Source organism: Phodopus roborovskii, unplaced genomic scaffold (genome assembly GCF_943737965.1).
Source record: "Phodopus roborovskii unplaced genomic scaffold, PHOROB, whole genome shotgun sequence".
NCBI lineage: Eukaryota > Metazoa > Chordata > Mammalia > Rodentia > Cricetidae > Phodopus > Phodopus roborovskii.
The window spans coordinates 14411129-14437257 of record NW_026125397.1 but is presented as its reverse complement, the minus strand read 5'-3'; the positions used below and the strand labels follow the sequence as shown (position 1 = coordinate 14437257).

Below are 26129 nucleotides of genomic sequence, written 5' to 3'. Positions count from 1 at the left end.
GGGTTCCAAGGCAGGGTTTTCTGAGAGGCAGAGCTTTGCTCATGGGTACAAGTTGTAGGGCCTTGAAGGGTTTTCTCCATGGGACCAGTTTGACTTTGGATAACCTTTGTTTGGTATTGAAGAACACTGCCATCTTTATCAACTCTTCACTAGAATTTCATGCTCCGGATTTTCGTAAACATTCCCTTTCTCATAGTTCCTTCTGTCTGCTTCTCAGCTGCTTCTGATGATGGTCTCATGCCTTCCTACACCTTTTGGGTACAGCATCACAACCTGTTTCTCTCTGGTGTTGAACTCTTGTTAGCCACCACTTACACCAGTCTGTCAATCCTTTCTGTTCTTCCTCTCTCCACATGCACACACACACACACACACACACACACACACATATATATATGCTCTTTCATCCTCAATTCTGCAGACTTCCTTTGTCTCCAGATTTTTCTGCTTTATTTATGAATGTCTCTGTTCTACGTCATACTCACTGTTTGTGGCTTTGGTGTCTACGCAGATACCTTACTCCACGACTGTTTGGTCATTACCATTGTCAGCCAATCTTACCCACAACTTCTCCATAAATTATGCCATCATTGTTCTATGAAAACTTCTACAAATGTCACACTGCCTTCCAAGTACAACCTTTGTCTTCTCGCCTGTATCATTTGAGTGAAATTCAAATGGTTTAGTTCCTCTTCTTTCTCAATTTCCATGTTCACTTATTTTTAATTTTGTCTTCAGCTTACCACATACCCCTCTCCTTCACCTACTTCCAGACCTAGCAAACAAGCTTCTCTTTTGCCTTTTCCTCCATCTTTCTATCATATCTCTTGATACAACTTCAAAGTTGAATTAAGCTTTCTGTATTTAAAGTCATCATCTAACACAGTTTGATGCAACTGTGGGAAACTCCTGCTACCTTCAATACTTAAAATACTTCTTTGGCTGTAAGGTCTGTTCTGTCCATTGGCAGCTGTTGCAGACCTTCACGCTGACCACATGGTGGCATGGGCATCATTTAGACATGAGAGGACACCAGAAATCTTCAGTCTTCTCTAAGTAGCTAAGAGCATTCTACAAATAATGTTTTTTTTTTTTTTTTAAAGTTTAAGTCACTAAACATAAAGGCAAACATAAATAAATGAGTTTGTTCATTTACAAACCACTTAATAGGTAAAGGCATTTGCTACTAAAGCTGATGAACTGTCCCAGAACCCAAATGAGAAGAAGAGAACCAAATTTCTCTGGCCTTGATACATGTGCTGTGGTAAATAACAAATGGTAAATAAACAAATAATGCAGTACAGAAACAAACAAACAAACAAACAAACAAAAAAAGCCACCTTCTTCCAAGCATGTATTGTGTGGATACTTTAGGTATTGAGGACAGAGTCTTGTGAGTTCAGATAACTTTAAGTATATAGAAAACATACTTAAGGCACATCATCGAGAACTAGTTTTGTTGTTGTTTTTGTTTTTTTAAAGGAAAAATAATTTTATTTTTTATATATGTATTTATTATTTTTTTATTTGACATATTAATCCCAGTTCCCTTTCCCTTCCTCTCATGCCCCCTAACCACCCCTCCTACCTACCCACACTCTACAGGGAGGGTGATGCCTTCCAGGAGGGATCATCAAAATCTGTCAAGTCATTTGGAGTAGGGTCTAGGCCCTCCCTCCTGCCTCTAGGTTAAGGGAGTAGCCCTTCATGTGGAATGTGCTCCTAAAAGTCCTTTCCTGCACCAAGGATGCATCCTGGTTCCACTGTTAGAGGTTCCTTGGACTGCCCAGGCCTTCTGAGACCCATGTTCAGGGGGTTTGAGTCTGTCCAATGCTGGTTTCCCAGCTATCAGTCTGGGGGTCCATGAACTCCCCCTTGTTCAGGTCAGCTGTCTCTGTGGGTTTCTCCAGCCTGGTCTTGACTTCTTTGCTCATCACTCCTCCCTTTCTGCAACTGGATTCCAGGAGTTCAGCTCAGTGTTTAACTGTGGGTGTCTACTTCTGTTTCCATCAGCTACTAGATGAAGGTTCTATGATGGCATATAAGTTGGTCATCAGTCTCATTATCAGGTAAAGGCATTTAAGGCAGCCTTTCTACTGTTGTTCAGATTGTTAGTTGGGGGTCAACCTTGTAGGTCTCTAGAAATTTCTCTAGAGTCAGTTTTCTCAAGGACTAGTTTTTAAAATAAAATTTGACCCCAAATGTAGTTTTTTAAAAATAAAATAAATTGTGAATATAAGGACTCAGTTGAACAATCATAAAACTTTGATCATTGTCCTATAATAGCTCATTAAGTTCAGGTATTTTACCGTCATACCCCATTGTAGACTGTAACTAGAGTTACAGTCAGTTGCAATAGACAATGTTGGTGCTATGAATGTAATGCTGGGCTGCTGGGCTGCTGTAAGAGCAGCAGGAACTCTTTACCATGGAGCTATGTCTCTAGGCCTCTCTTAAAATTTAAGCTCAAATCTATACACGTGTATTGATGAATTTATGCATGTGTATGGGGCACATGTGTAAACCAGTCCACAATTTATGGGAGTCAGTTTTCTTCTTCTGCCATTTGGGTCCTAGAAACCAAAGTTAAGTCATTAGGTTTGTCAGGAAGCATCTTTTTATTCTCTGGACCACTGCATGGTTTGGATTTTCCTGCTTCATCTTATGCTAATGATCTAACTTTGCTGAGTTCCAGTTTATTACCTGCAAGTAAGAGAATTACTACACTGTGGAATGACAGACACTGAACAGCTTAAACTGTCTAACCATCATACACTTTTCTAGACACTTTAAATGAGAATTTTTACCTGATTATATTTTAATGTGTCAGTCTTTTCATGAGAAAGCCACTTGGAAGTCTGTAGTGTCCTGTGTCCAGGTCCCACCGGCTTATATGTCCAGTCCTTGATTGGGGGGAAGCCTGTGGACTAAGAAATGGCAGGAAGAAAACTTATGGATGCTAAAGAAAAGACAGAAACACAGGATAGAGTCGGGAAGGAAAATCCCAACTTTATTAAACACAGTCTTTATATACTCCAATCAGAAGTAAGGGAAGGCAAAAAGACTTCCTTGCCAAGATACAAAGAACAAGCAAGGATAATTACCTTCTCAATGCACAAAGCATCAAGTAGTCACACCCTAAACCAAGAATCCTGTTGTCAAGGCAAGGTAGACAATAGCCATACTTTAGGCTAAATATCCTGAGTGTAGTAAGACTTCGATAAGTTACTTAAGCCAAATACCCTGTTGTCAAGGTGACCTTGAAAGAGCAATAGGGGTTTGAACTCTCTGACCTTATGTCATGATGAAGCAGGGCCACGTCTGTGGGCCTGGACAGAAGTCCTCAGTGGGGAAGTGGGTCAGAGACCTTGAACTCTTGGAAGCCATATGCATATTAACTGAGCCAGCAAATGTCCCGAAGACTTGGAATTCTGGTAACTATCAGGACATCAGAAGCTATCTCCTCCAGAAGCAGAGAGGGGTCTTCATAGCAGCACCGCCATCAATTTCCTACATTAAAAATGGGGCATTAACAACAGTTTAACAGCAAGAACTTTATTTCCTTAGTGAGAGTCTAAAAGTAAAGCTTGATATGCATTGGTTTCTACTGTTCATTGCACACACACAAAAAAGTGTTTTGCATGGTGTGAGACTCCAATGTGCCAAAAGAATCCGCAAATAAACACAGACACCCAGATTCCAGGTGCAGATAGACCTGCCTTCTCCAAAACATCCCTCCTTAGGTCAAGTGCAACCTCCTGTCAGCAGGCTCCCAGGCCCTTGGGAAAGCACCCTGACAGACCCAGAGGAGATGCGAACTTCCCGCAGTTTTTCTCCAGCAAATTCTTAACCGAACCCAGGGGAACAGACTCAGGTTCTCTGCGAACATGCAGGGAAGAGAGCTTTCCACTTAGGACTCCTGGAAGGGAAAGCCCCAGTTGCCCTTGCCCTCTGGGGCTCGGCGGTGGCGGGTTCTGCTAGCAAGGCAGGTCTTGCGGAGCCGTGCTCAGCTCCCGGGGGCGGGACCGAGCCGCTCCCTCCGCCCCACAAATTGCTGCCACTGCCTCAGCCCAGCGCTCAGACGCCGCCGCATCCCACGGCAGAGGCGGCCGCGAGCTCGAGCAGCGTCGCACCCGGGTGCCGCAGAGAGGCCGGCAGGCGACACCGCGAGGGACCTGGCTAGGCGCCGCTCGCATCTCCTGCGCGCAGCTGGTACGTTCCGGGCGGGCTGCGAGCGGGTGTCGCTAGGGACAGGAGGAAGGGAAAGGACTCGGGGAGTTGGGGAGACTGAGCGAGCGGACATGGAAGCGCAACTTTGCCGTCCCCCCCCCCCCCCCCGTCTGCTCACGGCGAGGGAGGAGAATTCAGAGCAGATTCCATCCTTCCACCTGAAGCTGGGGGGTGGGAGGGGGCAGTGGGAGTGAAAGCAGGTGCACCCGGGAGGTCTGCTCAGCGGCTTTTGCCCTCTGGGCACTGAAAGTGGTCTCCGGGGACCGCTGGTTGTAAGTTGCTGAGCCCCTCGCTTGTCGCGCCATCAACGCCACGTCGTTTTCCTCCTGCTTCCTCTGAGCGGCCACCGGCGCTGTACAGGTCTGAGTTCCAACCCGCCCTAAGCGTCCAGAGCTGTGGCGTTAGCTAAGCCACCTCACCTTACTGGTTTTCCCCCATTCCTAGATAAACGACGCCTGTGAGGAAACCGGTGATCTCAGGGGTGCCTCGCAGCTATATCAGACTCTCACGCTGCTAGGACCCTAGTTGGTAAAGGAGGAGGGGCTCGAGTGGCAGGTGGTCGCAGAGAGGAAGAGGGCGCCCCAGCCCAGGCTGGTCCTGGTTGCTACCCCTGCAGCCTTTTTGGGAGTTTCCTGAAGGTGCCTTCTGGAAAGGGTGGCCCAGTCTTATGGACCTCCCTGATCCCATAACTCAATTTCCTTCTTTAGTGAAGCTGAGATGATAGTATCATTCCGTCCTCTCAGAGATGATATCAGAGTGTGTAACTGACCGAGAAAAGCACGGAACAGCAGATGCTGGGCCCAACAGCGCGGTTAGCAGCTGGATTCTGCCAGGCCAGCAGGTGGATACTGGGCGCAGATAATCACAGACATACATGCAGTCAGGAAAGACAACCAAAACGAAGCACTCTTATCAAGGGGTTGATACCGAAGCAGCACTGGGTTAGGTTTACTCTTGACAGTTGCATTTTCTTTGTAAACAGTAACCAAAAAAAAAAAAAAAAAAAAAAAAAAAAAAAAGCTTCCTTGAATTTAATATTTGGAAAGCTCAGAGCCTGGTTTATTAAAATGAAAACTAGTGGCCACAACTCTGATGCCAAACGACGCATCTGAAACCCTTGTGTCCTGTGACTGCCAGACACTAGTCAGTGTCCCTCAACTGACGCTGTCTTCAGAGAGCTTATTTTCCAAAAAAAGTGTTTGGCAAGTTCAACTGATTCAATTTTTAAAATCTAATTTAAAAAAGTAAAAAGGAAAAGTTTTTGTTTTTTGTTTTTTTTTGGCTATGATTTTCTTCAACAAATTATCACAGGCTGGGGGATTGCTCAATCTGGAATATCTTAAGAAGTGTGGAATTCCATCTTCAAAGACAAATAATATTTAGAAAGTCAGCCTCTATTAATGGTTTTAAGAACTTTCACCAAGATGGATAATAATTACTATGGTCTAATTCTAATCTTCAACACTTTGTAAGATCCATCATGCCTATTTGTAGTTCCCGTCCCAACTCCAGGAAACTGTGAATCTACTTTTCAGTTCCCATGGGCTTACTTTCTCTAAACATTTCAGACTATATGTTCTTTGGTTTTAGGCTACATTTACAGCACATCTGTAATTTGGTATGCATCAATATTTTTTGTTTCTATTTAAATGCCGAATGATTTCTCATTGTGTGAGCATCATATTTTGTCCATTGTTCAGTTGATGTGCATGTGGTCATTTTGTTTTTAACTGTATATCTATATATTTGAGAATTTCATAAATGCATATGTCGTTTGATCAAGTCCAGCCCCCTATTCCTTCACCTCCATTTTTTCCCTTCTATCCATGATTCCTTCCCAATTTCAGGTGTCCTATTTCCCAGTCCATTTAGTATTGCCTGCATATGCCTGGCTCTGTACTGAAGCATGGGTAGCCTTCCTGGGGCTCACATCTCTTAAGAAACCTGAGTCTCCTCTACCCATCCTTGGTTGCCAATAGCTTCACAGCTAGGGATAGGACTTTATGACCATCTCCCCACTCATGCTGGGGTTGTGTTAGGTTTAATTTGCAGAGGTCAGAGCTATGTCAGTGTATGGACTATCCTGTTTCTATAAAATACTGCATTAACATAGTCATCATGGCCTCTCACTCTTATAATCTTTCCAATCCATCTTTAGTGATTGTCTCTGAGCCTTGAGAAGAGAGTGTTTGACACATATGTCCCCTTAAGTATCCAGAACTCCAAGTCTCTTATTCTCTGTGTGTAGATGAATTGTAGGAGCAGGGGAGTTAGTCACCCTTTACAGCAAAAAGAAGCTTCTGTGTTGAGGGTTGAGAGATGACTTAACTGTGGATATACATCTTTAGGGTGCTGCTTTAACACCATGGCCCTTTTGCAGACTAATAGTGGTTTCTTTCCTTGGGCCTATGATATACCCAGCATCATCTTCTTGGCTTCCTTTATGGAGGCAGGCATGCTTTTAATTATATATATATATGTGTGTGTATGTACATATATGTACATACATATATATATGTACATACACACATATATATATATATGTGTGTGTGTGTGTGTGTGTGTGTGTATGTTCCCAAGTGTGCCACAGCATGTACATGAAGGTTAGAGGACAACTTGGGGGATTATAGTTCATTTCTTCTACCATTTGAGTCCTAGGACCAAACTCCCATCTTCAAGCTTGATGACAAATGATTTTATCCACTGATCCATCTTTTTGGCTCTGTGTTATTATCAATTTGGGCTGTTATGAACCACAATGCTAAGAACATTTAGATGTAAATCTTTGTAAGCTCATATTTTCATTTATTTTGGGTAGATATTAAACTATGAAATTACTTGTGTACATATGATAATTATACCCCTCTTTTAAGGAACATAATAGAACGAGTCTTAATAAAAAGTTTTATATGTACAAAATGTAGAAAGTTCTAGAGGAGTAAGATAGGTAGGTGTAGGTGCGCGTGTATGCGCATGCGCTCACATGCATGCACTCGTGTTAGGATTTCTATTGCTGCAACAAAACACCATGACTAAAAAGCAAGTTGGAGAGGAAAGGATTTATTTGACTTACTCCCCTATTGCTGTTCATCACTGAAGAAAGCCAGGACAGGAACTCAAGCAGGGCAGAGTCCAGGAGGCAAGAGCTGAGGCAGAGGCCATGGATGGGTGCTGCTTACTGGGTTGCCTCCCTGGCTTGCTCAGCCTGCTTTCCCATTATCAGCAGACCAGGGATGGCACCACCCACCATGGGCTGGGCCCTTCCCCATTGATCACTAAATGAGAAAATGCCTTACAGCTGGATCTCATGGAGGTATTTCCTCAATTGAGTCTCCTTCCTCTGTTGACTCTAGTTTGTGTCAAGTCGACATACAAAGCTAGTCAGTGTAGTGTGTATGATAGATGACAGACAATCAGACAGACAGAGAGACAGACAGACAGACACACACACACATGCGCGCGCGCGCGCACACACACACACACACACACACACACACACAGGAGGAGGAGGAGGAGGAACTTCCTTTCAAAGTTAATGCTCAAATACAGCAAGCTACTTCTAAAAAATGTTATAACATTTCCCACTAATATTTCTTGCTTAATGGTTTATTTTAGGCAAATGAAAGTGAACCACGCTTAATCAAGGCTGAATCTGAATTGAAAATGAGGAAGAAATGCATCTGAAATTTGTATTTCCAGATGTTCCTAACACTCAATTTTGTGTGTCTTGACTGTAAATTTGGTTGTTTTCCATTCCTTTAGTCTAAAAGTTTGACCTAAGGGGAAGAAAAAAAAAAGCATTCATTTCTGAATGTCAAATACAATTGATAAAGTCAATAAAGAAGTCTTCTTAGCTAAAATGTCATGCAAATACTAATTAACCATCTCCTAATGCAGATGGGGCAATCTAAGGCCCTAGACTCAGTAATTATATCTATAAAAGTCACATATTATAGACCATAGCCTGCCTTTTAAAATCTTTCCTATTGGCACATGCTTGTCTAAATCCTGTTCACACATATGATCATACACTTTGTATGTAGTTCTGTTATGCCATTGTGAGTTAATGATGTTTCACATGAAAAGTTCTAGGTCACACACTCCTGTGAGTGCCTGCAAAACCAGACGTGGTTGTTTTTCTCTTCATTAAAAGTAGAACTGATTCTGAGAAATGAAGCAGAGTTTCTACTTTTTACTCAAAGAAGAGAAGCATATTTTTCAGCTCTCAGTGGCAAATGGCCATGCTGTGCACCTATTGAGGGAGGGTGCCTGTTGTGGACTCTACATAAGATGATTTGTGTCCCTCAGTCTCTCAGAGTTGTAAGATAACAGTGCCCTGGTGATACAGACATGAACATTATGCACTGGTATGGATTTTGGTTTTTCTGTGCATTTTTGGCTGACCTGGGACTCACTATGTAGACTAGGCTGGCCTTGAACTCACAGAGATTCTCCTGCTTCTGCTTCAAGAGAGCTTGTCAATAAGAAGCCTGAGTATAGGCCAAACTGTTTATAATTAATATAAGCCTCTGTGTGTTTGTTTGGGACTATACTGGGGACAGAAACTTTGGTCTACACCCAGGAGCCATTAGTTTTGTTTGTTTGTTTTGATTTGTTTTTTGGGTTCGGAGGTGCTGAGATAAGAACAAACCAGTTTCACCTTTGAGTCTGTTCTGAATAGGACAGGGCGATCTCACCTAGAAACCTGGATTAATTAGAAATGGGGTTTCTCAGGCAGGAAGGTGGGACAGGGGGACAGAGAAGCTGAGGAACAAGTGTGGATATCATTGACGCCTATGTGCTGGAGCAGCAGCTAAAGCAACTGAGCACAGGAGAGACAGGAAGTCCTCCTAGAAACCTCCCCACATGCCACTTCCGCATAAGTCCTAACATTTGATCTGCTGGTGAAAGCTTACACGGATGGGCAACATCTCCCTCCTTCCCTCCCTCCCTCTCCCTCTCTTCCTCCCTCCCTCTCTGTCACTTTGTGTCTCTATCTCTCTGTGTCTCTGTCTCTTTCCCTCTCTGTCTTTGTTGTGTATGCTCAGCATTTGGGGAATGAAATAAAAGGAGAAACTGAGGGTCAGTATGTATGACAGCCTCAGAAATAAAACCGCAGAAGAAAAGGGTCCCGCATATTTCCTGTACATGCCTGCATTCTAGCCATCACAAAATCGTTTATTTCTAGATTAATTTTTATGTGCTGAGCTAACATATCTCCAGGAGGAAACAAAACAACCTCTCCATCTCTTTCTCTCCCAATCACTCTGTTTCCATGCACACACATGTACAAACAGGAATGGTTTACAGTTAAAACAATTATATTGCTTTATTATGTTGGTTATTTTTTTACAAATGAAAATAAGTGAAGCCTCTGGAGCAAGGTGTAATATTAAACGAAAAAAGATGAAATACGACCCCTTTGCCTGCCTTTCCCAAAGAGGTCTTTCAAATCTAATCAAACGGCCATATTACAGACATGATGAATTTCTGTTACACTCTAAGGGTTTGTAAAGCCTCTATAAAATCCAAAGAAGAAGTTACAAAGGGCAGCACTTCCTCAGAAGCTGCTTTGCCTCTCAGTTCCTCTGTTCTTGAAGAAGGATGTCTGTCACTGTTCTGTGTGTCGAGGGACAGAAGCAGAACTGTGCACAGGAAAGTTAGACAGAAAATAAAAACCAACGTACTTATGTCTTTCACCTATTGGAGGAAGCGGGAAGCGATACGTATTTCCCACTCTTGTGCTCTCAGGTGGGTAGATAGACTGTTGGGCAGTCCGAGCAAATATTTGTAACTATTAATGAAGTCACTCAAATGAAGAAGGACAGATAAAATTCTGATTCCAGAAACATTAGAGACTGAAAATGATTGGGATGGTTGGTGATAGGTGAGTTATGGAAGTACCGAATGCTGCATGCGTCTCTGGTTCTTGGAGTGAGATTGCAAGCTGGCACCATTTATGAACATGGTAATTTAAGAACAGGAGCAGATTTGGTGGGTATGATGAATTCTATCCCATCAATTTTTCTGTCCTTCTCAGAACCTCAGAATATGACCTTCTATGAAAACGAGAGCCCACCTTATGTGTAAAAGAGCAGTCAGGGGTGAAATGAGATACTTTGGAAGCCATCGTGTAGAGCTCAGGAGACAAGCATTTAGTTGGGGTTGGTACGTAGGATATAATGCAAGGAGGCTTCCTATAGTAAGAATGCAGAAATCGAAGCATACAGGGAGTGCGGTGGGGAGGCATGCCCAGGAGAAGCTGCAGCACCCAGTGCAGGCAGAGCTTCAGAACATATATGTAATCACAGGTCATAGGTATAAGAATAATAGCAGGACGGCGGTTAAAAGAGCTTTTGATTTGATGAGAAGAAAGGTGAGCTTCACGGCCTTGTGATCGGAAGGAGGAGCAGGAGAGGAGGGGAGGAAGCATGTCATGGTATTGAATACTCGTATCTGAGTGTGACAGCTGGGAGGCAGTGGTCAAACTGGATGTCTGGAGACACAGAGTCGAAGTCATTTTTTCTCGTTTCTCTCTCTGTTTCTCTCTCTCTCTGTCTCTCTGTCTCTGTCTCTCTCTCAGGTATTTCAAGACAGGGTGTCTTTGTGTAGCTTTGGAGGCTGTCCTGGCACTCACTCCGTAGACCAGGATGGCCTCGAACTCAGAAATCCATCTGCCTCTGCCTCTCGAGTGCTGGGATTAAAGGCGTGTGCCACTACTGCCCAGCTTGTCAAATTCATTTTTATTTAATGTTTAAGGAACTCATTTGTGGGGGAGGCTGTGAGTCTAGAAAAGATAAGTCACGGGGCTGTTTTCCAAAGGAGGGGGTTAGATTAAGGTCAAAAGTGGGAGTCACAAACATGGCATACCCTTTGACCTGTAATGGTTGTTTAAGGGAGTTAGCATACACTCTCCATGGAAATGGCTATGCTAAAGAAAGGGAAACTCCTTTTGTGGGTAACATGCCAGGCGTCAGACGAAATATGTTCAAGTATCTTACTTAGTTTTCAAACTATGGAACTGATTTTATGGCTGTATTTCCTAGATGGGTAAGTAAAGATTGTATTTGTTCAGTCACTTACTTTATTCACAAACGTAGTATATGTGTGTATGCATGTATGTGTGGGTATGTACACTCACCCATTCGTGTGCAGATGGAGAGCAGAGGTTGATGTCAGTGACTGCCTTTTATTGCTTTCCGTTCTGTCTTTGGAGGCAGGTCTCTCACTGTCCTTGGAGACTGCCACTCAGCTAGGCTAACTTACCTGAGAGCCTTTGGCTTAGGTCTGTGTCTGCCCTACCTAGTGCTGTGTCTAGCACCACTCCCAGATTTTATGTGAGTGCTAAGGATCCAAACTTAGCTCCTTGTGCTTGCTTTCTCAGCAAACATTTCACCCACTGAGACATCTGCCTAGCCCCTCTGTCCAGTCATTTAATAAAATGTATCAGAGCCTATTTCAATTGGGTTGTAAATCTAAATCCTTGGTCCACTGGATATTGTGCTAAATTGAAAAAGACAGCTCACCTCTCGTAGCGGGTGTTTCAAGAAGTTTAGGTGTGGTTCACACTCAGCTCTCATTCTTAGTGTCAGTTGTAAAGATAGACGCAAAAAAAGACAGTATGAAAATGTGGGCAGTCCATCTACGGTGGCTCACCTGGCCACTTGTCCTACAACACCGCCATAAACCAATCATCTCAGAGTCCAATGTGGACTCAAGACTAGGGGAATTAGACATGTCTTTGCCAACTGAAGGGTGAGCCTTGGCTTTCATCACTTTCTTTGGGAAGGATGAGAGGTTTCAGAGGAAGGTGAAGAGCTCCTCTCAGAGTAGGTCCTGGGCAGCTCTCTGAGACAGGGTAGATGACAGGTAAGGAATGTTAAGCATCTCAGAAAGCCCAGCACAGTTTGTCTTACTTTTAGAAGCCCATGCTAGCGGTTCTAGTTTGACTTGAAGACCCCTGCTTTTGAAAGTAGAAATTTATTTTTTTAACAGACTTGTCTTCATTGTCCCTTGAAAGCTGTGTGCTGTCGCTTTATCATAAGTATATGACATTTCCGTTTCACCTCTTTTCAGATAGATGCTTAGATAATTAAGTATATTTTAAGGATTGGAATGATTTTTCCCTAATAGAAAATCCATGTCAAGCTAACATAAAGGGACAAGAGGTGATTATGAGATTTATGAAACTTAAAGACTCAGCTTTTAGTCACAGCTTGATGCAGAATGTGAATTATTTTGAAAGGAACCAGCTTCTCTCTACCTCTTGATTTTCTTCATTATCAGGGTTTACTCAGAATAAAAAAAAAAAGCTACCAGCAGTTGCATAACTAATTTCTCAAGTGTGAATTCAAAGGAACTAGTGTGTCTGTGCCTAAGGCTTTAGTTACCAGTGCCATGTTCGATCTGCTCCTACCCCAAGCCCTTCTTTAGAACAACTGCTATGGTTGGGAAAATGTAACAAGCTTTCTGGGCAGGTGTGAGTCATGCCACTTCTGAACAAATTGCTGTGATTGGGGGTTTGGGAAACTTGTGTTTTCAGGCCTGGGTCTCAAGTCATTCCTGGAAACAAGCGAATCTGGCAGTGAGCGCAGAAGGGAACGGCATCTCCTTAAGGGAGATGATGAGCAGGGAAATACTGGCTGCCATCTTCCAACCTCAGGACAAACGGGTGAAAATGAAAGCTGAGGCACACACAGAACGGGGTCAGCCTCCAAAGACTGTTCAATGTGGGAAAGCCATGGGTGTTACTAGCATGTAGGTTTCTAGGGACATTTATTTGAACTGAAAAGCAGTACGTTTTTAATTACTATCTTGACTTCTTTGTGTTTTAGGTTGCAAACTAAGTAAACTTTTTAGAAATAAATCTTGTTTGGTATAATCCTCTTTAATCACCATTAGTGGATTTTATTATATGTATTCTATATTCAAGCAATAATTTGAAAAGAAATAGATGCATATGAAAGAAAATATTTCTCCTTTATGTAAATATATATCTGTGGCCAACACTTAAGAAAACATGGACAATGTTTTGGAGGTAAGAACTCAAAAATCATTAAACTAGAAAGTAAAAGCCTTGTTATGTAGCTGCCTTCACTTTCAATTAGTCACGTGACCACAAAAAGATCTTTCTCTTTGAGAATTCAGTTTTTCTCAAATATAAAGAAATTGAGTTCAATTGTTCATCATAAAGTCAGTACATAAAACTACTTACATTAAGGTAAAAGAGCCCATAATTCCACGTTTTAATGTTGGTTGTACACATTCATTTTCATGCTCATATCTGAAAGTGATCATAAATATATAGGCTGGAGAGATGGCTCTGGTTAAGAGAACTGGCTTCTCTTCCAGAAGTTCTGAGTGTGAATCCCAGTACCCACATGGCAGCTCACAACCATCTATAATTCCAGTTTCAGGGGATCCAATGTCATCTTCTGACACCCCTAGGCACCAAGCATGTGCATGGCATACAGATATAAATGCAGACAAAACATACGGACAATAAAATAAGAAGAAATAACATTTTAAAATGTTAATGAACTTTGAAGTTAATACATCTGTTTTTTTTTTTTTTAAACAAATAGATGCCCATTTGTACTTTTGGTTGTGAGCCTAGCCTTTAAGGACTCAGCTATTCCCTCCAGCCCTAGATGTTCATTGCATCCTCTTGGATGCAAGCATTTTTGTGTACTTATTTGTGACATATGTGAGTAGGAATGAATGAGACTCCATCTTCTCTACAGGATGCTTAGGATTCTGTCTGCTCATGGCAGATGATAGAAGATAATAAACCTAACCATCTGTCTAGGTAGAACACAATAGCTTCTGAGAAATAAACAGAAAGCATTAGGGTGCTTCAGAAGCTTCAGAGAAGTTCAGGATAAGCTTCAAGTCTAGTCAGAAAGTCTGAATAGAAGATGTCATGGCGGAGGTGGTCCTTTAAGCACAGAAGGAAATTCCTTGAATGAAGAGAAGGCATCCCTCAATTAGAAGGTAGGAAGCGCAAAAAGTACAAATGCAGAAAAAAACAAGGAAGATCTGTGAAGAACATTCAGAACCCAGAGAAGGTAAGCATGGAAGTAGAGGTTGAGGATGCTGTGGAGGGCTTTAAATATCAGGTTGAAGATTTCATGTTCCAATTTGTGATCAATGCTAAGGAATACTGTATCTTGTGAACCCATATTCATTTTAACTGGTTGTTTATATGTGAACAAATCTAAGAGCGAAATGTCATATATATGGTGTGTATGTGTACACATATCCACATATATGGTAGAAGGGACATTTTATATGAAATATTTATATTCATATATGACAGAAGGTAAATGGTCATTGGTAGAATCTGTAAAATAATAGAGGTTTCCAGTTTATTGCTGATCAGGTATAGATTAGTAACATCTAGTGGCTGTCAACAAAGGTCATCTATAGAAAGTAAGCTTTAGTTATATCTGGACTCAAAATTTGCTCTGCTACATAGCTGTTCTTTTACTTTCTCTATTGTTCTTTTCTCTTTTAGTGTATCTGCATCATAGAAATATCAGCACTTGTTTGGCATCACCCTTCCTAGTATCTAATACACCTGCACTGTTTGTGATCATTGTTTTAATGGGAAGGCCTGTTTTATGCACATAGGGTTTAGACTGTGTCTACGAGGTCCATGCAGACTTAAGTCTTAATAGTGGAGAAAGAAAAATATTTACGCCAAAGTTTTAAAAAGAGACTGTCAAAGTTAACTTGTAATTCCAAATATATTCAAATGTGTGTGTGAGTGAGTTTCAAAGACAAAGTCTTCTTATTTTTCTCTACTAAAGACCCAGAAATCTAGAGGCATAACTAAGTCTAGAGGCAAGGTGGTTTTTTTTTTGTTTTTTTTTTTTTGTTCCTTTGAAATTTCATATACATCTCAAAATTTATGTACATTTTGTATTCTAATTCACAACATATCTATTTTATTTTAGTGTGTAACTATTTTAAGCTACATGCTATCAAACAATATTGTGTAGATGCTCAGTGTTAATTATGCACTTGTGACTTCACACAATAGTGGTCTGGCAAGTGTTCCTAACAGTACTGGTCTCCCAATTGAGGACACACAAACAGCCTTAGGGTATGGAACTGGTCAGCTCAATAGATTAACAATTCTCTCCACGTGTGTCAACACAAGCAGGCCAACAATTCAGATTTTTAGCCTTCAGAATTTGTGTTCACGTTAGATAATCACACTGCTCCTGGTGTAAATGTGCTTGACAGTTGCCCAAGCACAGGTGTGGGACCAAGATGCTCAGTAACAAACCAACCCATGGGAATGAGGCTTATGCTATCTCAGGCTCCAGAGGTGGCAGAGAAGAGTGGCTGTGTGATATTGTGATTGGTGGCTGGATTCCTGGGCTTTTATGATTATTTCCTCATGTTCCTATTTAATCTTTCAGCTAATTCTTTGGAAGAGACAGCTATTGGGTAAATGCTGACTCGGGACTCTTTAGGAGGTTTTGCAGTTAAAACAACTTGAGTTCAATGCAGAACATCATCACTGAACCAGTCGTGGTGATGCAAGCCAGTGATATAAAATTCAGGGTCATTCTTGGGCACGCAACAAGTTTGAAGCCAGCCTGGGCTACATGAAATCTCATCTCATGACAAATACAAGCAAAACCCAACCATCAATTTGATTGGAAAATTATCTTTCTGAGGTGATGCAGGCCAATATCAGTGATAGGCTCCTGAATATGTTGCTCACTTGAGTGTTGTGCTTTGATTATAGCAAGAGTGAGACAGGCTGGCCATGCAGCTCAGTGACAGACTGTTTGCTTAATTTGCAGAAGAACTGGGTTAGTACTGCAGGGAAGAATGAAAAGAATAGAAAGGCATCAAAAGGTACCCAGGCTTTGTGTATTTTACAGTTTTGTCTAGAATTCCCATTCTCCAATAAACAATACATTATACAGTGAATCTTTTCTTCACACGTGATAGTCATCCCCTTAATTCTGAAGACTAAGCCAGGTCCCAAGGAGATCAAGTTGGACATGGCCTGAGCTCTTAAAAGGCACAGATTAATGGGAAGGTAAACAACTTCAAAACAATGTGGCTAAAGTTGCCACAGCAACTTGGATGGAGTATGGACATGATCAGCTGTCTTGATCGGTAATCTTGAAATCAGGACAGTTACTCTGAGGAGGTTGACATTATTCAGATCTTGAAAGATAACCAGTCACTTCTCAGGTAAAGAGGAATATGTTCTGGGAAAAGTAAGGAGACATGAGGTGCAAGGTGTGGTTAAGGAACTGTGATTCATTCAACACAGTAGAAATGTACTGTAACGAACAGCGGCAGACGTGGCTTGAAGTTGGACAGGATATAGATTCAAAGGTATCTTGGGTATCACGCTATATATGCTTGACCTTTATTGAAGCTTTGAACGAGAGGGGTAGTGGAATTTAATTTGTGCTCTTGTGAAATGGCTAAGGGTCCATGCCCCTCTTTGTGTACTCTTCCTAGAGAGAGGAATTTGGGGACATGAAGGGAACGAGGACGGGGCAGAGTTCATGACCGGATGGAGAGAGTTCTCAGATTCATTCCCTAGTTGTTGCCTTCAGGGCGTGGGTGAGATATGGAAAAATTTGACTAATTTAGGTTTCTGAGTTTTAGGGTGTGGAAGTATGGGGACACTGGGACAGAACATCCATAAACATAAAACTGAAATCTTTGTCTAGAGGTTGCCGTGCTGAACTGGACTTGTGCAAATATTTTGTAAAATTAAAAATGCTTTCCACTTTGTCTCTTTCTCCTCCCTCCCTTGCTTTCTTCTTCCTTCCTGACAGTCTTACTGTGAGCACAGCGGGTCTCATACCGTGTCTGTTTCAGCCTCCCATCTCCTCCCTCCCTTTACTTTCTTCTTCCTTCCTGACAGTCTTACTGTGAGCACAGCGGGTCTCATACCATGTCTGTTTCAGCCTCCCAAGTGCTGGGATTGCAACAGTGTGTCCTCTTATCCCCGCTTCAAATATGTTAGGCATCCTTTTCCACCAGCAAGATTTAATCCTTGTATCCCCCACTTCTCTATGGACACAAAGCAGGTACATGGTTAAGTTCCTTGAAACCCAGAGCTTTGGAAGTCACCTGTTAAATGTGACTTAATAACGTTTGGATGGTTTATTATTTATTTGGTTGCTTAGGCTTTTGTTAGAGTTTGCTTCAGTTGCTTTACCTTTTCTGATAGATTCTCTAACTCTCCGAGGACAGAGTTAAAATCAAGAGTACATCCCAAGTACCCTTCATTCAGGCTGCAAACTAGCTCTGCCCTGGTTTTTATTTAGCCACAGTGGAGAAGTTCCTGACAGATCTGTGTGTATGTTATGTAACTAGCCACAGAACCAGGTGCCTCTAGCCTCTTATGAACCTGGCCCTCTCTGGAGAGCCACTTAGCTGGGAGTGAGTGCTCTTGGGAACAGCTGGGGTAAAGGCAGCACTGTTGCCCAGCAGTCCCTTTGGGGCAGTCATAAGGGATTGTTGCTGAGCAACCAGGGGGCTCTTGGTGCCACATCATTCTGCATAGAGTTTTAAGGTGCTGGTGGGTCCACTCCCTTTAGGAAGAGCTAAGTACATCCTGGCAGGGACTGACCCTCCCCCAGAGGCATGGGGTTGCTATCAGTAAGTGTCTGTCCTTATCTTCACAGATGGTAACTTTTGTACTATGGGCATACATTCCATTTATAGAACTATTGTAAATTGAATTAAATATAAACTTGGGGCAGGGCACATAGCGGTGACAGGAGGAATTCTCACACAAATACTGTGTGTTTGTGTGTGTGTGTTCTTATCCTTCAGGCTTGACGGTAAGTCTTCTGGGCCAATGAGATGTCATTTTTCATTGTACGACATTAAATATGTGCCCTATTAATATTATTTAACCAAGCAAATATTTACATTAGAGAAAAACTATTGAGATGATTCTAAACTGGTCAAGAGGTCCTGGAGAGTCAAGAATTTTATTCAATAGCAACATAATTTGCTCCTAGTATTTGAGACACTTTGTTGAATTTTCTTTCTATATAGAAAGGTTGGGAAATTGTCTCATTTTATTTTTAATATTTATATAGTACATTCATTACTCTTCAAGAGTTTTTTAAAAATGAAATCTATCAGCTCTCTGAAGAGGGCTAAATTCTAACATTTGAAGTTAATGTTTCTCTGTTGAGCAAACACTTGACTAAAGATTTAAGCAAATGTCCTATGGACCAGGATGCTTTGCTATGGATAGTGTGGGACATTCCAGCCTCTGTCACAAATAGAGTCTGCGCTCTCTGAACTCTTTTATTGTCTTGTAAATATGTAAGAACTAAAAAATTCTTCCTAAACCTTTCATATAGAGATATGTTTAACACACATTCATTTACAATAGTGTGTGTAAGATCATTAGGTGCTTGACATGCTTCTATCCTATGTACATTTACAATTGGCAGGGACTGTGATTTTTCTTACACGAGTGTTGATAATATGAAACATATAGAATATGTCATTGCTAGAAACTGTTTATGTGAATTAAAGTGATAGACTGAACTTTTAAAAGGTATTTTTTAAATTAATTTTTAGGTAGTAATACAAAGCAAAGGCTATTTTGCAGCATTTTCATACAGATATATGTGTGTATATGTTATGAAGCATACATGTGATATACATAAGCACACACCCACATATAATTACACTTTGCTTTAATTCATTTCCTTCCCCAATGCTCTCAGTCTTCTATTCCCTCTTAAAGGTTTGCATCCTCTTCCAAATGCCCCCCTCTGCTTCCACATCACATGAATTCTCTTATCCTGTCTTTCATCCCTTCCTAACTAACTTAAGATGTTGTACTTCCCTCTCATGGTCTCCTTTTTACTTTCATAACACACACACACACACATTTGAATATTGGAGAAAACGTGATATTTGGAATTTTGAGTACCTCTTCTTTCTAATTCCATCTATTTTCTTGCAAAAATTTCATTTTTCTTTATGACTAGACATATAATCTATTATGTATAAGTATCACATTTTCTTTATACATTCATCTCTTGGTGGACCACTAGGCTGGTTTTAACAACTATATGCAAAATACTTGACTCTGAAGGCTATGTTATACAAGGTGACTCAGGATAGCTAAGAAAACTTAGTAACTTGGCCAAAGATAGTACAGATTTAAGATTTAAAGAAAGCGGTCATCAAAACACATACTCTTAACCACTGTGATATGTCATAGGTGCTGTTATTATTTTATGAGGGAAGCCAAGTCAGTATTTACATTGAATTCACTTTTTAAATGTGCAATAAAGCAAAGGCCACAATATCACTTTTTCTTGGTTTATGATTTGACTCTAGTCTCCTCACTATGAACCCCTTTTGATCAAGTTTGTTTGTATCCATCAAAGCGCTCTGTGTTGGAGAATGAGTTCAGCAGGCATCTAGCTGTGTGTTTGTTTTTTAAATTGTCTTTTACATTAAATCAGGGAGTATATTTTCTTTGGTCCAAGTGGTTAGAAAATAATTAGGGGAAATGAATAAGATTTTAGATCGTGTTGGAGTCACTTTATTGAAAAGTATAAAGGTAATAATTATTTATTCTCAAAAGAAATATCATATAGGTGTAAAAGGTATACAACAGAAGAATCAAAAGCTCAAGAATATTATAAGGGCTCATGGTATCTAATATTAGAGCTGGAGAGAGCTAAGCTTTAACCCTGGCTCTAGGATTTATTTAGGATGTCGGGGATAGATGTATCATACCAAGGTTTGAAAATCATTAATTATGGTATGTTGTGATTATTAAATAGAAAAAAGTGTTCAGCATGGTTCATGACACAAAATGCAGAAGCAACTCATGTCCACTAATATATACATAAAACAAGGTGCGTAGATTGTGGTATCATCCAGCCTTTAAAAAGGAAGGAATTTTGACTTGTGCTACCACCTGAGTAAACATAGGGGATCACATGCTAAGATAACTAGGCAGTCACAAAATAACAGGTTTGTAAGAAATATGTAGTCGAAAGCAGAAAAGTGAATGGTGATTATTAGAGCTGCCATGAGAGATGAGTGGACATTATTGCTTAATGGGCATAGTTTTTGTTTTGAAAAATAACATTTGCACAGCTATATGAATAGACACATTACCTAACTGTTTGATTAAGGTGATTGAAACGGTAATTTTATGTGTATTATTCTACAACAAAGTAACAATTTTCACCTATTAGTCTGACAAAAATCAGTTATCACACAAATATATTTATTTTTCATCATTTGGATTGTGATTCTCAATGTCTCATTTAATGATTAATTACATAAAGCTATAGAAATGTGAGGACAAGACAATTAAGAGCATTTATTTCATCCAGTGTCATCCAGACACGCTAGAAAATTTAACTTGAACTCAGCAGGATGGAATGTTCATGCAAAGCCATGTATTAGAGGTCAGGGAAAAGTGGATTAGTGACATTTCTTGTGAGCTTTTAGTCCAAACCAAAAATTTCTTTCAGCTTAGGCCTTTATACTGAACACAGAAATGTAGTGAGTTGATACCAAAATTTTATTTGGAAGTTTAACAAAAGTCCTGCTAGATACACAACTTCAGTTAACCTAAAGTTCAATGATTGAGATGAAGAATATATTTTTCAAGAATAATTGTGTGTGTGTGTGTGTGTGTGTGTGTGTGTGTGTGTGTGTGTGTGTACATACATATGCAGGTCCCTACAGAAGCCATAAAGCTACACCAAATCCCCGGAACTGGATTTGCAGACATTTGTGATGGGAGGAACTGGGGTGATGGGAACTGAATTCCAGTCCTTTGTGAGAACAGCAAGATCTCTTAATGGCCAAGCCCATCTGTCCAGCTATTCCTGTATTAAAAGCATTTATTAATTTCTTGTGTTACTATCAATGTATTTAAAAATGGTTGACACTTGTCTCCTAAATGATACTTTTACTTTAATTAAAGTTCAGTAAATAAGACTTATTGTTCTTTTGAGTCTTGCTTCTTTTTATTTTATTTTTGATGACACAATCAAAAATACATTCTTAACATGCAGTGTGATGTTTTGATACATGGAATGCTATAAATTTGGGTAATTAGCATGTATATTATCTTAAACATTTGTTATTTGTGGTAAGAACATTAATAATCTTTCTAAAAATTATGGGATACATATTGTTAACTATGGTCACCCTATTGTGTAGTAGAACATCAGGATCTGTTCTGACTTCGTACCGGTTCTGCAACATCTGCTCATCTCCCCTCCCATTGTCCCCATCCATCCTCTTGTAACTCCTATTCTCCTCTCTGTCTATGTGACCCACGTTTTTGTAGAAGGGTCTTTTTGAAATCCAAACAGGGGAGAATACACGAGCTCTTTAGAATGTCCCATCCATAAAAGGAAGCAGCAAGATGTAGAGGTGTAAAAGACTCCTTCCCAGGGGCCTGGGCAAGTTCTAATAGAAGAGGCACATGTTTGCTTCTCCTGTTTCTTGTTCTTGTGGGGGAGTAACCACTGCACATTTGCTGTCCCATCCTATGGGGCCATCCTTGAGTCTCCGAGTAATCTAGAGAGACAAGTGGGGTCATCAAGGCTCTGCCACTTTACGTGAAGCAAAGGGGTTGAGGCCTCAAGTCAATACCCGGTCAATGGATGATTGAGAGCGAGAACGTAGGTCAGTCCTCCTGTCTCTGCAGGCCAGTGCCCTTGTGGTCCCCTTCATGCCCGCCTGTAAGCTCCAGGAAATGAAACGGCAACGGAGAAAGAATCATTAAATTGCTTAAAACAAACTTAAAAGAGTGACCGTAAACACATTGTTTACATTGTGAGAAAAGATGTCATGTCTGAGAGTCATAGTGAAAGATGACCACGTGTAATTCACACATGGCGAATGAAAGTCTGATTGCTTTATTAACATGAGGGTCTGTGGAGGACCAGGCAGGGGAGGAGAGTCTTGAAGCAGAGGGATTGGTCAGTGCTGTAAGAGGCTCTGGGGGAAGGATGAGGTGGAGGTGAGGTCATGTGTGTGGAGGAGAGACAAGACTTTGGTAAGTACAGAATGAATGTAGTTGGAAGAGTGACCAGCGGAACGTGAGGCCGGAAGCACTGAGATTCGGCAAGTGTAGCCAGGACTGGTCTAAAGACACAGTAGAACTAGGTTCTCTCCCTCTGTGGTAACTCTGCTAAAACTGGACAGCACAGGCAAGTGGAGGAGCATCGACAAGACCAGCCCTAGGCTTAGGAGAATGGTGATCAGGTGATCTCTATGAAATACCACCCAAACAAAACATTGCATTTTCATTTGGGCCAAGAAGGGTTTATACTGTGTCTGTTCAAAAGCGTCGACTGCTCGAGTGAAGGGGGCCCGATTTACCCAGAGGTCCATTGTAGGCTCGACTACTAAATACATATGGAAATGAAGATAACCGGGTTGTCTTGTGTATTATTAGCTTTAAAATGGAGGTGTTTTTTTGTAGAAAAACTAAAAGAACACAAAAATTGTGCAAGTAGGTCAGCTGCCAGCTCTCAGAAAATCTCCAGGTTAACTGTAGACCTTGAGGTATTATGTGTAGGCTGGATTTTATTGGATTTTCCCCTCAAGAATTCCAATATTGTGTGAGGTGATTGAGGACAACAATGGCCTTCCTCCTTGCTGTTGGGATTCAAAGACAACTGTTTCAGGGATCCATGGTCTTTTCAATCACATGGTTGAGAAAGGCTCCCACTCATCTAGAGAATCGATTTGGAATGGACTTTGAAAATCTGAAGAAAAACATGGTTTTTTTTACCTATTTAGTAAACTATTCTTTGTGAGCAAAACACAAGAAAGGTTGCTCAGAAGACAATTGATGTACAATAAATTCATATCAATTATTATCATTTACATGCACGAGAAGGCAGATGGCTGCTTGTTCAAGAAATGTGTCAGCGTCTCAGAGAGACAGAAAAATGATGAGATATTTGGTCATTTTAAATGATATGCTTTTGCTCAAGAAACCCCTTGTTCATTTCTGCAATGGACAAGGAACTAGAGACAAATTTCCCTCCTGTTTTTGTTTCCTTCAGGGGTCATGATATACTGAAAACCACGCAAGATAAGTCTGGGGAGGAAAGAAACCATAAAGTCACGGAGAACACATCCAGGCAGGACGGATACAGGCAGGTAAACTTTCTGTCCGGTTGATCCTTGCATTGATGTTGCAGAGCATGTCTTTATTGTTATAAAGCTGGAGGACAGTGAAGAAAGGGTAGGGCGAAATGGCTTCCGCTTAGAAAGTGACTCAATATTGTCCAGTCACTTATTTCTAGTGAGATATTAATAGCAAAGAATACACTCTGAATAGGTGAGATACACATTTCCATCTGGTGTCTCCTGGGGACCTGAGGATAACAAAGAAAGAGCATGTTTTGATATTTCTATTATTCTTAGCCATGCCTCTTTAAATTGCTCTCAGTGAAGGCCAATGGTCCATTAATTTTTTTTTTTTTTAAATTCAAGTCTTTAACTGTGCAAAGAAATTTGTTATATTAGTTATTACTCTTGGAAATATTTTTCTGAGTAGCACAGCAAACAACGCATATGAATTCTTTTGTTTGTTGAGAGGGTATGTAGCCTGGCTGGTGTTGAACATTTAGCCCAGGTTTCACCCTCCCAAATTGTTAGGATTATGTAACTGTTTTCAAGGAGTCACTCTTGATGGTGCTGACTGGTGAACACAGAACACAAACTACTGCATTTGAGGAATAGTAAAATAGTATCTTTAAACCATTTATGTGTATGTTTCTCTATATAGAGATATATGCATACACATTTAAGACAGGTACTTGGCATGTATGTTGAAAACTGAGGCCACCTTCATATTGCAATCTCCGTGTAACAGGTTGTCCTGGAGCTCTATCCAGGCCTTGAACTCACAGAGATCCACTTGCCACTGACTGCTTCCTGAGTGCTGGGATTAAAGGCGTGTGCCACTGCCCCATGTAGCAATCTTAATGGTATTTTACAATGGTAGAATCTACCTTGGGGCCTCTCTCACCCTGACTTCTGTGTTGTGCCATCTGGATGGAGTAATTTGCTCCTCCATCACAGTTGAGATAAAGGGTGAGGAGAACATGGCAGAGGCTTCAACCTAGGAAAAGTCTCCAATGTTCTGCCAGCCTCCAAGTCCCAAGAGAACAGAAGAGTAGGAGGAGGAACAAGCAGAAGATACTGTGTGGAGCTCCGGCCCTTTGCCTGGGTTTCCGGAGATGAGTGTACACTTCCTTTTCACCCGCTAAGATTTAGACACTGGCAATGGCTTCTATGTCTTATTGGTACATTTTTATTTTAATGCTAACTTTTAAGCTTGTCAATGAAGAATAGCATCTTCATTCAAACTTACCTTCTAGAAAGAAATGATTTTATTTAATAAAATAATTTTGGGAAGAAGATTTCTACAGGAGCCATTCTACTCTTTATACTGGGGGAAAGTAGTGAGCAAGGTTATAAATACTTGCTTCGCACTTGAGGACAATTAAAATTGGTACATAGAACAATTTCTGGGTCAGTGTGGTGGGCTGAATTCTCATGACAGCACTGGGAAGAGGTGAAGGGTTTGTTCCCTTCTGTGATGAAAGCTGGTTGGCTGGCCAACTGCACAGATTTAGTCAGTGGGTGGTGAAGTTGGATAGGAGTCTAATTCCATCTGCTGTTAAACCTATGTCCTTGACCAGCATGGAAAGCCGTAGGAAAGTACTGACTTTAAAGGAATGCAGTGTCTCACCGTCGTCAGACATTTAGTCTCTGTTGTTGAAATACACACTCTGAAGGAACATTATCTCTCTGCTCAGTGAATTCTGTGATGGAAATAACACATTTTACAGATTCACTTTGAAACAAAACACTAAATTCCATGACCCTCTCAAAAAGAAATTAAAAGGAGAGCAAAAAAAGAAAACTTCAAATATTAGTTAAAGAAAATATAAATCAACAACAGAACAATACAATGTGTATATGTGTAGTTGGAATGTGATGGTGGTCAGAGTTGGAATTTTATTGAAATATTTTATAGTCATATACCAAAGAATAATGCCTACACTTTTGACTCTCTAGCAGACTCCAAATGTTTAAGAAAATACACATGTATACCACTAGGTAAGTTAGGATAACAAAAGTTAATTAAAATATATGAAAACCTTCCCCAAAACTCCAAGGGCTAGCTGTGTGGTATGTTTGATCACCCAAACTGCATCTCACTTCACTTTAGACATTTTAATGGATAAAATAGAAAGAGAAATAATTATAATAACTATCTGTGTTAGGAACTATTTTAAATTCCTTACAATAATTTTTAAATTTTTTGACTTCTATGAGGTACTAGTAACTGTCGTTTTTATTTTACAAACTTGGAAACTGAGGAGCATAGAAAGGAAATAACTTGGCCAAGTCCACACAGACCGTACGTAGCGAAAGTGAATTAGCATGCAGGTGGTTTGGCATCTGTGTCTTTAGTCTTAACTACTGTACATTGTTGTCTTTAATAGTTGTAATTTTTAAAAGTTATAATTATTAAGGAAAAGATGACAAAATAAAGAGTATTGAAATAAAAGGATACAGTTAACTAGGAATAAAAAAGATACTGTATAAATCAGTTTATTTTTTTCACAAGTAGATAATCTGATAAAATCTCATTTATGATAGTCATGAATACCTATGGATAGCTGTATAGGAAATATGTAAGAATTAAATGAAGATAGTAACAATAGAATGAGAAACACAAAAGAAGATGATCAGAGAACAATGTTTATGTTGCATTCCTGGATAAGAATAATAAATGTGTAAGTGCTACCTTCTCCATATTAACTTGTGAACTTAATATAACTGAATTTATAACTTAAATTTGGAGTTAAGTT

At 40.5% G+C, this 26129-nt stretch overlaps 1 long non-coding RNA gene across 1 annotated transcript in view; it reads left to right on the top strand.

Annotated features, from left to right (window-relative positions):
- Nucleotides 1-3899: 3899 nt before the first annotated feature.
- Nucleotides 3900-26129, top strand: part of LOC127215111 (uncharacterized) — a 54924-nt gene continuing 32694 nt past the window's right edge. Inside the window, exons 1-2 of the long non-coding RNA XR_007833922.1 lie at nt 3900-4212; nt 23304-23400. This is a non-coding gene — a long non-coding RNA (uncharacterized LOC127215111). The remainder of the gene's footprint in view (nt 4213-23303; nt 23401-26129) is intronic.